Source organism: Vulpes vulpes, chromosome 1 (genome assembly GCF_048418805.1).
Source record: "Vulpes vulpes isolate BD-2025 chromosome 1, VulVul3, whole genome shotgun sequence".
NCBI lineage: Eukaryota > Metazoa > Chordata > Mammalia > Carnivora > Canidae > Vulpes > Vulpes vulpes.
This window is the reverse complement of record NC_132780.1, coordinates 64695464-64707502: the sequence shown is the minus strand read 5'-3', so window position 1 is coordinate 64707502 and position 12039 is coordinate 64695464.

Here is a 12039-nt window from a genome sequence, read left to right as displayed (position 1 = left end):
TGGGCTATCGTGGGATTTTTCCAGTTAGTGAGAATCCTGAACTGAAGTAGACTGTTATCATTCTACTCTACCCACTTACTTCCAAATCTTGACCTAACATAGGACCATAGGAGCAGTAAGCAATGGTTGTAATGTTCTGAGTTGCATGTCAGATAAGCTTTCTCTAAGCTATTTTTTAACAGTTACATTGAGGGATGATTTTTATGCTATAAAGTTAACCCATTTTAGGTGTATGCCCTAATAATGCTTAGTAGTTTAGAGCTGTGCCACCACCACCACAATTCATTTTAGAACAGTTCCATCAACATCCCAATTTCTGTTCCTATGCTCCGACTCAGTCACATACAAAACTATGTTCTGCCTCTAATCATTTGTTGGGAACATTGAGGTTCATTCCTGCTATAGCATGTATTAAATGTGGTTCATTTTTATTCCTGAATAGTATTCCATTGTGTGGATATGCCACCTTTTGTTTATTCACCAGTTGATAGACGTTGGAATATTTTCCATTTTTGGCTACTATGCATAACACTGCTATGAGCATTCACAGACAAGTCTTTGAAGGTGCATATGTTTTCATTTCTTTTCAGTAAACACCTATAAGTTGTAATGCCAAACTGCTTTCTAAGGACCATACCTTTACCTCAGCACCATTGGAAAGGATTCCCATTTCTCTACATCTTCACTAATGCTAATTATTTTCAGTCTGTTTGATATAGCCACTCAGTAAGGTAAGAAGTGATATATCATTTTGCTGGAGAAAGTTCAAGAATATTGCAGGGCTCCTGGGTGGCGTAGTTGGTTCAGCGTCAGACTCTTGATTTTGGCTTGGGTCATGATATCAGGGTGCTGAGATCGAGCCCCCCTCAGACTCTGTGCTCAGCAGGGAGTCTGCTTCAGTTTCTCTCTCTCTGTCTCTGCCCCTCCCCATCATGTGCTCTCACTCTCTCTCTCAAATAAATAAATAAATGTTTAAAAATAATATTGGAGAGGGATACCAAATCAGAACTTCAAACAATAGTGATATACACAAGCATATTGTCACCTGAGTTAAAAGCACTGTCCAATATAAAATGTGGATATTCTGCTTACCAAGCATTTTATTTACATTAATTTTTTATTTATTTTTGTACCTATTGCATGAAAACGTTATTTATCCTAATTACTGAAATTTGGGTGTTTCCTTAAATTTTGCACTAGATGTAGGTGACTCACCATAGTCTAGGAGTTCAACAAGGCTTCCAGAGTTTCCTGGGTTCCATCTCCCAAAGCATGAGGTATTTGCCATCTGCAGCTTTTATTCTTCATTCTTTCATATTTTTGTGCCAACAAGGCTAACAGAGGAAAAATGGGGATAAATACTGATCTAAGGCAAACCCAATGAAAAGGCTACATGAACATTCCCTAGTGAAGGTAAAACCAGTAAGAGTGATGAATCAACAGCTCTTATGGATGCAAAGGATGAGTTCATTGTACAGTCACCAACTCCAAAGACATCTTTGCCAAGAAGGAGAGAGATGATTTTTAGATTTGAGAAAAAGGAGAGTGCAGGTTTTCAATATTTATGTACATTTTTGGTATTACAACACAAAGTAGGTAAACTATGTGAAGTAGCTCACGGTGTTTGTCCTTCAGAGATCATACATGTCAGGCAGCAAAGGAAGACATTATATGAGTATATATCTGCAAGGTAGGAAGTGCAGAGAAGTGAACCTGAAGCAATACATGGGAAGATAAAGTGTGGAGGGAGGGAGCCTCCCTCACTTTAGGAAAGTGATAGAGCAAAGTAGGACAATATTAGAGATTTTAGAGGTCTGTTCCAGTGAGGTCCCTGACTGAGGTAGTCCCTGGTTCAGGTGGTGAAGCAGGGGTGGAATCCTAGGTGGAACAGGGTGGTCTCAGAGTCCGTGAGGGTAAGATCTTTTAAGTCAATAATCAATGATTGGAAATTCTTGGGCTCCCTTAAAGCTAAGAAAGAATGGTTTGTGAATTTTAAAATGAAATGATGTATTCCATTAAAACTGATCAGGATAAAAAAAAAACTGATCAGGATACATTCTTACACCCTTCTTCTCTTGGGACTTTTTGGGCCAAATTTCCAAATTTCCAATAATACTTTCTAGTGATTATTAATATATACATTGACATATGCTATAAAAATCAAAATAATTATATAACTTACTAGATTTTGGATAAGAAACAATGAAGGTATGAATCTATGAAATCTATGTCAGATTTCAAAGTCTTTTAGCATATCTAGAAAATTTGGTTCAACAAATAGGCATGAAAAGTCTTTGAAGTATAGCACTAGTTATCAACTTCCTCTGTTTTGGTCTGTTCTGCCATTATTCAGTGATCTGCTACTAAGGTATAGTATTATTTTAGAAAAGTGAGAAGCTTGATTCCTCTACCTATTCAGTATTAACATAGCAGCTTATGGGGAGTAAGTACAAGATTGGGATCCCGGCACTTCTATCAACCCATGAGGTGCTTACAGCCTGATGTTCTTACACAGCTGTATTGAATTTCCAAGTTTCTTTCTTTCTTTCTATCTTTCTTTCTATCTATCTATCATCTATCATCTATGTATCGTCATCTATCTATCATCTATCACCTATCATCATCATCATCTATCGAGAGGAAGGGATAAAGACAGGACTATTAATGCATATATCCTCCACAAAATGGGTTAAAGGACTCAGAGGAGAGCTTTATTTATTCTAGATGGTTGATACACCTGGTAAGAAATTGTGTTTCCCTTTTAAGACTCTTGTTCCTGGGAAGCCCTGGTGGCCCAGCGGTTTAGCGCCGCCTGCAGCCCAGGGCGTGATCCTGGGGACCCTGGATCGAGTCCCACGTCAGGCTCTCTGCATGGTGCCTGCTTCTCCCTCTGCCTGTGTCTCTGTCTCTCTCTCTCTCTCTCTCTGTGTCTCTATGAATAAATAAAAAGAAAATCTTTAAGACGCTTGTTCCTAAAAAAAAAGAAGCACTATGGGACCCACTTCTTTTCCAACTGACTGTTTTTGAAATTGTAGGAAACCTCCTCCTGCACAAATCGGTCCCTATCCCCTAACCTATTTGGTAAGGTGGCTTCTTCTCCTTTTTATAAAATGCCGGGAGGAATAGGGGCCATTTTTTCATACCCATGCTGAGTTTATTCTAAAATGATATTCAAGGAGCTATTAGAAAGCTGCTGTTTACTGTTTACCAGCTGTATTAGTTTCCTATTGCTGCTATCATGAATTATCACAAATTTAATTGCTTAGAACAACATAAATCTATTCTCTTACATTTCTTGAGGTCAGAAGTCTGAAATGGGTCTTAAGTCCCGTCTTTTTCTTTCTTTCTTTTTAAGATTTTATTTCTTTATTTGAGAGAGAGAACTAAGAGAGCACAAGCAAGAGATGCTGCCGAGGGAGAGGGAGAAGCAGGCTCTCCACTGGGCAGGGAGCCTGATGCTTGGGGCTCAATCCCAGGACCTCGGGATCATGACCTGAGCTGAAAGCAAACAGTTAATTGACTGAGCCACCCAGGCACCCCTTCTTTTTTGTTTTATTTAAAAATATTAAATTAATTAAAAAAAATCTTTTGACTCCCTTCACCCATTTCTCCCACCCTAACCTCATCCCCTTCCTATGGCAACTACCAAACTGTCCCTTTTTTTCTTTCCTTGTTACCAATCTGATTTTTGCATCCATGAACTTGAGTTTTAATTTTTTGTTTTATTGTTTTAAATATAGGCTTTACGGGACGACTGGGTGGCTCAGAGGTTGGGTGTCTGCCTTTGGCCTGGGGTGTGATCCTGGAGACCTGGATCAAGTCCCACAATAGGCTCCCTGCATGGAGCCTACTTCTCCCTCTGCCTGTGTCTCTGCCTCTCTCTCTCTCTCTCTCTCTCTCTCTGTCTGTCTGTCTCTCATGAATAAATAAAAATCTTTAAAAAAATATACAGACTGTACATATAAGAGAGATTATATAGCTTTCTCTTTCTCTGTATAACTTATTTCACTTAGCATAATGCCCTCAAGGTCCATTCATGCTGTCACAAATGGCAAGATTTCATTCTTTTTTATGGCTAAATAATATACTATATTTTCTTTCTTTTTTCATTAATCAATAAACACTTAGGGTTGCTTCCACATCTTGGTTAGTGTAAACAATGCTCCAATAAACATTGGAGGTGCAGATATCTTTTCAAGTCAATATTTTCATTTTCTTCAGATAAGTACCCAGAAGTGGAATTACTGGATCATATGGTAGCTTTACTTTTAAGGAACTGCTATGTTGTTTTCCATCGGGCCTGCATCAAGTTACATTCCCACCAACACAGCACTAGGGTCCTCTTCTCTCCACATCCTCATCAACACTATTGTTATTTTTGTTTTTCTGGTAGCCATACTAATAAGATGAGGTAATATTTCATTGTGGTTTTAATTTACATTTCCCTTATGGTTATTGATGTTGGCCATACACATGTTGGCCATCTATATGCTTTCTTTGGAAAAATGTCTATTTAGATCTTCAGCCCATTTCTTAATATATATTTTTTAAAGATTTTATTCATCCATTCATGAAAGACACAGAGAGATAGAGGCAGAGACACAGGCAGAGGGAGAAGCAGGCTCCATGCAGGGAGCCCAACGTGGGACTCCATCCTGGGTCTCCAGGATCATGCCCTGAGCCGAAGGCAAGTGCAAAACTGCTGAGCCACCCGGGCTGCCCTTCAGCCCATTTTTTAATTGGATTGTTTGAATTTTTGCTCCTGAGTTGTCTGAGTTCTTTATGTACTTTTGATATTAACCCCTTATCAAATATATGGCTTGCAAATATATTCTTCCATTCAGTAGCTTCCAATATTAAATTGTTTATTACATGTTTATGTACTTTATCTAAGTGCTAAGTCATAAAGAGGGTATCATATGGCACATGCATAAGTTCAAAATTGTTTTGAATGGCCAAAATACTGAAACATATCACATTATATTTTTTTATTTATTTTATTTTTTTATTATTTTTTTTAATTTTTATTTATTTATGATAGTCACAGAGAGAGAGAGAGGCAGAGACACAGGCAGAGGGAGAAGCAGGATCCATGCACCGGGAGCCCGACGTGGAAATGGATCCCGGGTCTCCAGGATCGCGCCCTGGGCCAAAGGCAGGCGCCAAACCGCTGCGCCACCCAGGGATCCTATCAGAAAATTCCTTACACAGAATCAAAATATTTCAGGTAGGATATTATTTAACCAACTACCTTACTGAGATTAATTTATAAGTATTAGCATTATCCTTTCATAGCTATACAACTGAAATAATTCGCCAATTATTATGCTGGACCAGGTTTTTCATCTTAAATATGTAGTAATTATGGCAGATTATCAATTAATTACCATTTAGCGATACAAATTAAAAATGTAAATGTGCATAGCGGCTGACCCAAAAGTTTCACATCTAGAAATTTATTGCATATATGTAAAAACACACACAAACACATAGTATCTACCTTAAGAACTAAACATATATAACTACAGTAGAATGTTTAGCGTTACATTATTTAAAAAATAGGAAATTAAAAACTAAGTTTAGCACAATAGCCATTAGGACAAAGTAGATTATGGCATTTATTTAATAAAAATACATATATATATATATACATACACATATATATGTTCAAAATTTAGAAAGGTGTTGAATGATTATTGGTGAAAAAAGTAAGTTATAGAACAATACCTAATATTCCACTTGTTTTCTTTAAAATATATATTCATAAAACATATATATGTGTATATATATATATATACTCCTTCACCCCCCAAAAATGAAAAACCAAACAAAAAAAACACATATTCACTCCTATAAAAAAGGTAAGTTAAATGGGGGAAATGTTTTTTTCATACTAAATAAGTTTATGCATTTTTACCAATTGGCTTAGAAATATGCACAATTAGGGCACCTGGGTGGTTGAGTTGGTGAGCATCTGACTCTTGATTTTGGCTCAGGTCATGATTTCAGGGTTGTGAGATTGAGCCCCACATGGGGCTCCAAGGTGGGTGTGGAGTCTGCTTAGGATTCTGTCTCTCAAAAAAATAATTAATTAATTTAAAAAAAGAAATATGCACTATTGTAATATTCCTATTTGATTAATGGATTTCAAATTTTATGTGCATTAATTTTTTCACATTATACCTGTATCAGTTAAATGTTATTATGACTATATTGTTTTTATGTTCAGAACTACTTTCAAGTACTCTGAATAATCAAATTGTGTCTTATAAAAAAAAAACACTACTTTCAGTAGATCTATAAAAAAGAGTAAAGTGAGAATTCTGAAATAATAACAATTTGTGCCATTAAAGTAATCAGGTATAAGTGTTTTAGAGAGTGTCTCTAAATACAAAATTCAAAATAAGATTAAGATCTTAATATATTAATAATATGTATTAAAAACAACAATATTACTATTAATAAATGCCACTTATTTGACCACATAGTGTCTTGAAATTCTTATCACAGCCTTTTATAGATGTTAGCCCACAAATATTTTGTGGATACTCACAAGCAGATTCTAAAGTTTATATAGAGAAGTAAAGGACCCAGAATAGCCAACACTATTGAAAGAGTAGAATAAAATCAGAGGAATGACATTACCTGACTTTAAGACTTACCACAAAGACAGTGTTGTACTGGTAAAGGAAGAGAATAATCAATCAACAGAAGACGATAGAAAGTGTAGTAAACCCACATATCTGATTTGTCTGATATCGATATTAATAAAAGTTTAGCTGTGTGTATATTTTCACTAAATTAACAAAAATGATGAGGATCAATTATATAATTAATGATTAAGAGAGGCAGAAATCTTTAAAATGCCTATGTAAATGAAGGACAATTGTTCATGTATTCTAAAAACGCCATTCCATCCCATGCCCTCTGCCAATCCAGATTCCCTGTCCTCTCGGCTTATTACTTCTTTAATGTTCCAGTAGCAGTTATAGGCGTACCTTATCTTACTGTGTTTCACTTTTTTGTGTTTCACAGGTACCGTATTTTGTACAAATTAAAGGTCTGAAGAAATAGCCAAGAACTAGAATGGGAAGGAGAACCTGAAGGTGTGACTGAATTGCTGTGATCTCACGCTCAAACTTGAATGGATGAGGAGTTGCTTCTAATGGATGAGCAAAGAAAGTGGTTTCTTGAGATGGAACCTATTCCTGGTGAAGACACTGTGAAGATTAGCTTTAACTGAATATGCTGCATCTGTGTCCACTAAAAGTCAATTGGTTTGTTCCCCATGGTCAATTTTTACCTGGGATACCGGTGGGTAAATCTAAAGTTTGCAATTTAAGTCCATGGGGGCCCCTGGGCCTTCAGGGAGAGGGGAAAGACAACTGGGTGGAATAAAAGAAGAGTTTTCTAGAATGTCCGCAGGGTCAGATGGGCCATGAAACTGAAAAAAGGCACATTCTACAGTTTTTGTGGAGGTCGTGATTTGAGGGACATTACCATGCGGGTTTGCATATATGGGATCTCTGACCAGTTGGAGGAATTCCAGGAAGAGGTCCAGCTAGAAAACAGTATTATAAGAATGGGTTCCAGTGGAGGGGCAACCTCAGGAATTGTGCTCGGTTAGCACATTGGTTGGTTGGGGCCAATGAGTTAATGAACCTGTTCGCATTAGCTGGGGTGGTCGGTGTGGGCCTTTTGGCCTTGCTTCATTTTCCATTGCTCAAGCCTGTTGCCTAAAAGCAGCCTCTACACATAGCTTATGTCATCTCTCTTACAAAATTTCACAATAATTTGTTATGGTGAAGCTTTTTCTTAAAAATAGCTTCCTGGGCAGCCCCGGTGGCTCAGCGGTTTAGCGCCGCCTTCAGTCCAGGGCATGATTCTGGAGACCTGGGATCAAGTCCCACGTCAGGCTACCTGCATGGAGCCTGCTTCTCCCTCTACCTGTGTCTCTGCCTCTCTCTTTCTCTCTCTCTCTCTCTCTGCATCTCTCATGAATAAATAAATAAAATCTTAAAAAAAATGGCTTCCAAAATTTTCAATAGCTTGAAAATCAAGTTTCAAGTAACTTGAAACTTTAGAGTTTTGCTAAATTAAAATAAATGATAGAAGTGTATTAAATGTCTAGATCATTTCCAAATAAGATAAAATAATGAAATATTAATTTCTGAGTATAGGCTTATCTACTTTTGGCTCCCTCATTACAAAGAAACTAAAGATAACATTTGGATCTGTTAGCAAACATGTTTTATGCTTTATTCAAAGATTATACTATAAAAAGTACGTATTTCTAGAAATCACAAAAAGTAGGATGTGTGTAAAAGAAGGTATGAGAAATGGAAATGCATTTTTGTTGAGGGAGAATAAAATAATTTTGTCCTGTAATGTGATTGGTTATTTAAAGAGGGGATACTGGGGGATCCCTGGGTGGCTCAGCGGTTTAGCGCCTGCCTTTGGCCCAGGGTGTGATCCTGGAGTCCTGGGATTGAGTCCCACATCGGGCTCCCGGCATGGAGCCTGCTTCTCCCTCCTCCTGTGTCTCTGCCTCTCTCTCTCTCTCTCTCTTTCTCTCTGTCTATCATAAATAAATAAATAAATAATTTTTTTAAGAAAGAGGGGATACTGAGGACAAAATCTAAGTGTAAAAGGAAACTTAAGAAGATCTGTGGAAAAGAAATCTTTGAAAAGGAATTTTTTAAAAATGTTTTTTATTGGAGTTCAATTTGCCAACATATAGCATAACACCCAGTGCTCATCCTGCCAAGTGCCCCCCTCATTGCCCATCACTCAGTCACCCCAACCCCCTGCCCACCTCCCCTTCCACTACCCCTTGTTCATTTCCCAGAGTTAGGAGTCTCTCATGTTTTGTCACCCTCACTGATATTTTCACTCATTTTCTCTGCTTTCCCTTTATTCCCTTTCACTAATTTTTATATTCCCCAAATGAATGAGACCATATAATGTTTGTTGAAAAGGAATTTTAATGTGTGGTCAAGCTGGCTAAGATTAAAATGAATTTATTGTAAAACAAAAGTACACTGTTGCAAAATTAGGATTTGGTTTACTTTTAAAAAGACCAATTTTTGGGATGCCTGGGTGGCCCAGTGGTTGAGCACTGCCTATGGTTCACAGTGTGATCCTGGGGTCCTGGGATCAAGTCCCACATCAGGCTCTCCACAGGGAGCCTGCTTCTCCCTCTGCCTGTGTATCTACCTCTCTCTTTCTCTGTGTCTCTCATGAAAAAAAAAATCTCTAAAATAAAAAGACCAGGGGATCCCTCGGTGGCTCAGCAGTTTGGCTCCTGTCTTCGGCCCAGGGCGTGATCCTGGAGACCCGGGTTTGAATCCCACATTGGGCTCCCTGCATGGAGCCTGCTTCTCCCTCTGCCTGTGTCTCTGCCTCTCTCTCTCTCTCTCTCTGTGTCTCTCATGAATAAATAAATAAAGTCTTAAAAAAAATGGCTTTGTCAGGTTTTTTGATTACTTAAAACTGAGTCTTTTCTACTGAAAGAGCTATGGTTCCCAATATTAACATTGTGTTTTTGCCTGCAAAGTCTTTAATCGTCACCATGGCTAGCTAAATGGATAACTATTGTTTCCCAATGGCTTATGATCCTATTTGACCAAGTATTTCAAAGCCTTTTGAATATTTTTAATAAGATTCCCCGAATCAGCTTATTACTTACAATTTCAGGTATTATCTTAAAATGTAATATGTCTCAAAAATAACCAAACTTTCTTGTCAATACCATTGCAGTCATCTTTAACAACGGACAATACAATCTATAGGTTGTGGTACATGTGTGTAAAGTACATTCTGATTCTACAAAAAATGGCCCCTCATTACCACACACACTCTTGCCATCCTGTGTCCTTGTAACATCACAACAGTCTACTCCTGAATCACAGAAATTAAGATAGGTAAACAATGGCTATAAATTAAGTGATTAGTCAGGGCTATGGGAAACCCAAGATGGCTCCATGGTCCTTCCCTAGCTCCTTGGCAAAACCCATTTTTGGTTTTTGCGTTTTACTAACCTTAGTGCATTTAAGAAAAGCTAATTTGTTCCTCAGAGGCCTCAGACCTCCTCTCTCTGGATTTTTTGAACATCTGCAGTTGGACTTCATTCAACTGCCACCTACTATGGGTTATCAAAATGTTGATGTGTTTCCCATGTAAGGTATACTTTCCACAATATCCAGGTACCGACTTCATCAGGCAAATTATGTAAGACTTAATGAAAACCTTACAAATTTCTTAAAATTATCACTGTTGATTATCAGGCAAGGTCAACAAAACTAATGAAAAAAATGTACTCAGGCAGAACAAGTATTAATGACATAGGACTGAAGTAATTAACAAACTGATGAATATGGATTATAATTTTCATAACTTTTTAACTGAAGTGTTACCAGTTTTTAATTTTTTGTTTTTCCAGATTTAGGAAAGTCTTTTCTCTTAATATGTCAACCATTTGGTAAGATATACCTTTGTAAACAAAGATGAAATATTTGTCTTTCCCTCCCTACCTTATCCCTCTAGAATTCAAACAATATTGTTAGTTGTTTACATAAATTCAATGAGAAGTTGTTCTGCTTATTACAGGACACAATTTTTAAAAAATTGGCTGCCTTGCCAAGGCTTTGACTAGAACAGATTTGTAAGATAGGTGCATAGACTCAGGTATGACCAGATAGCTTTAAAGAACTGCTTGTAAAAATTGGCCTAGTACCTTGCCTACAAAGTTCCAACAAAACAATCCTTTAAAAAGTTTATATAGCTAATCACTCTTTTTGCTGTTTTTATATAAATAATCAGGCCAAGCTTAAGCAAATTAGTTTTGTCATGATCTTTGATTTTTTTTTTTAAATAAGGGTAATTGTAGAAAGAGAAGTTATATTTGTATCTTTGTCTGTATTAGAGTCTAGTCCTATTAATTGTCTTTGAGGTTTTGTTATATACCTGGAAGCTGGACTGAATCCTAAATTCTTCTAGTTCCTTCAAATATCCGGCTTTGACTCTCCAAACTAACATTTAAAATTTTCTCCCACCCTTGTGATGTGAAATGAATAAGAACAATAATTGCCTTCAAATCTCCTTGCAAGAGAATATATCAGGTCCTCTTCACTGCCCACATGGCAGCCAAACTTTAGGGACTTGAGCCTTGGGAACACATCTCACATCCAAAGAAGGTGCCACCTGACATCTGGCTCTATACAAATGCTGGAGACCTCTGAACCAAATTACTAGGAAAATGAAGATGGCACCTAACGTGGACAGGTAACTCAAGACTGGACCAGGCCTGTATACTCATGAACATTATTTTGACTCTGCTCTTAATCCATTTCACATTAGACCTGCTTTACAATACCGGCAAACTTCTTAGCTTTTGATAACTCAACACTTCTGACATGCTCAGATTGTTGATATTTTTAAAATATTGCTACTCCTTATTTCCTTTCTTAAGTTAATTTCCCTACTAAAATAGGTCCACCTTATTGATCGAACTACAGTGTCTAATGACTCCATAATTTATGCTTCCTCAGGATATACTTTGACTTGTATTTGGCAAAAGGACTTACAGGGAACACACTGTTTAAGCCCCTGTCAAAATAAGGGTTGCTGTGCAATTGGATTATTTGTCACACCTATTTCATTTGCATAACCAATCAGAAACTTAGCATTAGACATCATCTTTAAAGTTACTTCACAAGCTAAAGTGTGACACTGGCAGCGCATACAGTCAAGGGTGATCAATGACTGGTGGTGTCAACCCCAGCAAAGCTGCCAGGCTTGGAAGATTACTCTTCCTTTGGTAGACACTGCCATAACTGAATACACCAGCAGAAATCTCTCTGATATCCTGAGGGGTATTGTTAAATCTGTTGCTAAAGCAATAGCCATCCAAGAAAAACTTTTGAACTCCCCTGCACAGTTGTATTCACTAATGGAATTGTTCTCGGTTGCCTGCTAGCAGAACAACATGGGGTTTGTTCTGGGCTAAACACCTCTGGTTGTACTTGGGTATAAACACTC